At 37.5% G+C, this 4,402-nt stretch overlaps 1 long non-coding RNA gene across 1 annotated transcript; it reads left to right on the top strand.

Annotated features, from left to right (window-relative positions):
- Positions 1-2,049: 2,049 nt before the first annotated feature.
- Positions 2,050-4,092, top strand: LOC122074760. Its single transcript, XR_006139042.1, has 2 exons — positions 2,050-3,540; positions 3,695-4,092. It is a non-coding gene; the product is annotated as an uncharacterized LOC122074760 (long non-coding RNA).
- The last annotated feature ends 310 nt before the right edge of the window (positions 4,093-4,402 follow it).

Below are 4,402 nucleotides of genomic sequence, written 5' to 3'. Positions count from 1 at the left end.
AAAAAAAAAAAAAGACGTAGACGAAGAAGAACCAGAGGAAGAAGAGGGAAAAAAGAAAAATAAAAGAATCGTAGGCGAAGAAGCAGAGGAAGAAGAGGGAAAAAAAAATCGTAGCTCGAAGACGAAGCAGGGAGGGAAAAAAAAATTATAAACATACATACCTTTTTCTTTGTAATGGCAGAGGACGTTGAAGAGAGAGTCGCAGGGTCGTGTTCAATCGATCGGTTGAATCACAGCGGTTCTCCGACGATTGTTAGATTGTAATGGCAGTCGCAGATAGTTCACCGGCCGGTAGAGAGAACCAGAGAAATGGAGGGTTTTAAAAAAAACCTTGCATGTTTTATTTCCCCCCACCACCAAACCTTTTTCTTTTTTTTTTGTTGTTCACTTGAGAGTAAAATGATTCCATGTATCTCACACCATTTAAAAACCTGTACTTCATCAAATGAAAAATTAAGAATTAGAATATAAAAAGCAAATAATTAAGTGAAAGTAAAAAAAAAAAAAAAAACCAAGGCGGTCGCCTTTGGTATAAAGGCGTCCAAGGCGACCAAGGCGACGCCTTTATACCAAAGGCGAGCGCCTTTTATACTTCAGCAATGGCGTCCCTCGCCCTGGCCCTAAAAAACCGCTTGGACGCCTTGACAACTATGGGGTTGAGACTAGGGAACTTGATACTACAACAACTGTGAAGATTCTAAGGAGTTCAAGAATGAAGTTGTGTTTGAACCATCAATGGAACCGATTAGGAACCACCAGGTAGATGTACTAAAAGAGCTTTATGTTGCATTGAAGTTAGAAAAGATCAAATGTGCATATGTAGATGACCCTATAAATACATCCGGAGATGTTGAAATTGAGCATGTGGAGTTTGTCATCCCATTAAAGTATCTTGAAGATCGAGCTCCTCACATTCTAGACTACATCTTTATTATCAAAGAGCTATTTGAATTTTTATACGGCTTGAAGAGGGACGTGCACCATGATATAATCACTCTCACACTACAAAATTTGAGGACGAATTTTTTCTAAGAGGGCGAGTTGATGTAGATAAGTCACTTGGGCTTATTTTATTGTAAATAAGCTTTGTGTTGTGCTATATATGTGTTGGGCCTTTGATCCCATGTGTTTTATTTGAAATGGGCCACTTTAATGGGCTAAAATATGGGTAGAAAGTAGATAAACGGGATTTAATTCATTAATTTAGTTAGTTGCTATTTAATTCAATAAAGGCCCATTAGGCCATTGGTCGGTTGTAAAGTCCTATATGGACTGTTAGTTAGTTAGTCTTACTCCATGTTGAATCATAAAGTCAAGTCCTAGTCCTATTTTGAATTCCTAATTGTAGTAGGAGTTTCTAGTCCTATTGGGAAACTAGCTCTTAGTAGTAGTTTGATTGCTATTTTTCCCTCTATAAATAGAGGGGCCTATGTACTTATAATTTCAGTTTTGAATGAATGAATTATTGAATGATTACTCTTTAGCTAAAAAAACTGTTATTGAGGTGAGATTCCTTTATTCACTTTCACCCTTCTCAACCCTCCATCGATTCTTTTTTTTTTTTTTTTTTTTTTTTTTTTTTTTTTTTTTTTGTTTATTGTTATTAGAAGTTCAGACCTGTTAAAGCATACAAAATCAGAATCAGCCAGCCAAAGAGTTCTTGTTCTTGAAGCCAATCGACCTTCGTCGCTGCCTAAGTTTGAGATCTGATCTGCAGATCCTTTGGAGGACTGGTTCTATACTCTAAGAAGATCAATCGATCCTCTCTTGAAGGTTATCTGAAGAAGACAAGTTGCTGTTCCTGCAGAAATCTTCAGATTCTCTCGCCTAGGTCTGAAAATCAAGAAAGTGCATAACTCTATAACCAGCCGTCAGAAGCCCTTCATATTTAGGGGTTTTTGTATCTTCCCTAGGGACTATCTACACCCAAAAGTGCAGCTCAATTGGACTCCCACAGACCTGGCCGCACCGCACCTTTCTCTCTCCAGCTCTATAGAAGGTCTTTCTCTCTCCACTATATGGGTATTGTATCCTTGGGAGTTACTATATGGGTATTGTATCCTTGGGAGTTTATTTGATGGTATTATTTCTTTGTTTCTTGCTCCTATTTGTATTGTTTGGGGTTATAAACTGCTGGCGTATTCTTGTAATCTACTCCTGCATTAGTCAATTCTCAGATTTCAAGATTTTCTGGACAGAAGTTTGAAGCCTGGTTCTTCCAACTCTGAGATCAGATATGAGCAAGCTTTTGGGGGTTTGTTCTAGTTCTACACCACAAGAGTGACCTACGACTAGAAAGTTGAGTCCATCTAAGGCCTGTTGTTGCTGCTACTGGAAAACACCCCAAAAGTTTCCTTTTTCATGCCATTAGCGTAACTCTCAATCCACCTAACAGAATTTGACCAAATTTTGATGGTTTATTCACCTATATAAGACCTCCAATCGGTCCAAATTTCAGGCTCAACTGAGCGCTATTTTGTGAGTTACAGGTTACTCAAGTTTTGGCCTAATCTGTGTTTTCTTTCTCAGTTATACTCGCTGTCCATATCTGAGTCTAGAATTTGCCTATTATTAGTCTTATCTATGTTTGATTACATCTGTAATCTTCCTTACATTAATTGTCATAGCCAATGTATCCCTAGATTACATGTAGTTGTTAATCTTAAGAAGTCTCTTTTGACTAGTTACTTGTTTGGGTTCAATTTTTATTGATCATTTTATAAGCTTCTGCTAGCCCAAACCCTACATGGTGGGCCTTAACCTGCTGGTTTGTTGTATATCTGGGATTCATCCTGCATCAATTAGTCAATTGCATATTAGCGTGCATAGGTTCATTTTGTGAAGAAATCACTAGAAGAAGAAAAGGGAAAGAAGAGAGAGAGAAATACGTTAGGAAATTTACCTGGAAAACTGCTTTTGGTTTTGTACTTTCTAAAACTTGGTTAATGAATGAGTTCGGTTTGGATGACTACTTGGCTTTTACCCTCTCAATCTGATTGACCTGACACGAGCTCACTAAAGAACCCATCAGCCATGCATATAATGGACCTGCAAAATCCACATTGTGGTTGGCATGTTGAATTCGATTAGCGCCTTAGCTGTTATTCTTAGGCCAATCTGCCAACCTGCCCTCATCCCATCCCTGGACGTAATTTCATAGATTTGGATTTGAGATGCAAAAACTTACGTATATTGCACATTGTTACATGTATATTGCACATTGTTACATGGATAAGAAAGATAATTGTGTACACAAATTGTAGGAATGGAAGTTGATGTCAAACCATTTCTCATTTGCCATTTTTTTGAGCATATGAATGAATAGAAAAAAATTCTTTGTTAGGCCAGAAAAGTCATATCAGACCTCTTCACACTTTGTCCGGATGCCAAGACTGCAACAGAGGCTCCGAGAGAGGAGATAGAAAAGCTGATTCAAACTCTTGGATTGCAAAGGAAAAGAGCTATCATGATTCAACGCTTCTCTAAGGAGTATCTGGAAGATGGCTGGACACACGTTACCCAGCTGCATGGTGTTGGCAAGTAATGTTATCCTTCTCATCACCCGATTTATTTTCTTCTTATATTTTTTCTCCTTCTGAAGGTTTTTCTTCGAGTTCCATGGCTACATTAAATCTCTTCATAGTTTTATATCATGAAAACTAATAATTATACTTACTGTTTCTTATATTTACAGGTATGCAGCTGATGCATACGCTATATTCTGTACAGGGAAGTGGGAAGGGTGATACCCACTGATCACATGCTAACTAAATATTGGGAGCTTCTCCACAAGATTCAAAACTCTTGAACTATATATATATATATATATATATATATTATTTTTTTATTTTTTTTGAAGAGGACACTCATGTCCATTATCTTTTTAGTAGTGGGGTTCATCGCATTCTGTATATTGAATTACTGAATTGACAAAGACACATATTGTATGCATTTCGAATCACTGAGCTATCTAATGTTCCCTTGTTTAATCTTGTTACTGTAGGCAAAATTTAATGGTGTATTTACAGCGGCTACAGTCTGGGAATACTTGGAAAGTTTGATTGAAATTTATGGCTTCTGCTATTATTATTACTGCCTGTCTTCCTACTATATATGATATATTTATGTGCTTCCTAAGGATAGAACATCCAAAGGGTATATATGCACTTTATATCTTATGTAAGCTCATAGTTTATTCTAGTTCTAATTTAATTTTCTCCATTCCAGTCTTTTGGGGTGGATAGATGACCGGAACCTCATTAAAGAAGAAAGGAGAAAGCAGAGTATGCCCTGCTTAGGAGTAAAAAGAATGGCCAACAAGTAGATAAAAGACTTAGTTTCCCTGCACTGACGCTGAATGGGAATCCGTTCACCGTGGGGCATCCAGGCCACTCGAGAAGAG

Source organism: Macadamia integrifolia, chromosome 3 (genome assembly GCF_013358625.1).
Source record: "Macadamia integrifolia cultivar HAES 741 chromosome 3, SCU_Mint_v3, whole genome shotgun sequence".
NCBI classification, from domain to species: Eukaryota; Viridiplantae; Streptophyta; class Magnoliopsida; order Proteales; family Proteaceae; genus Macadamia; species Macadamia integrifolia.
This window is presented reverse-complemented; position numbering and strand designations above follow the sequence as displayed.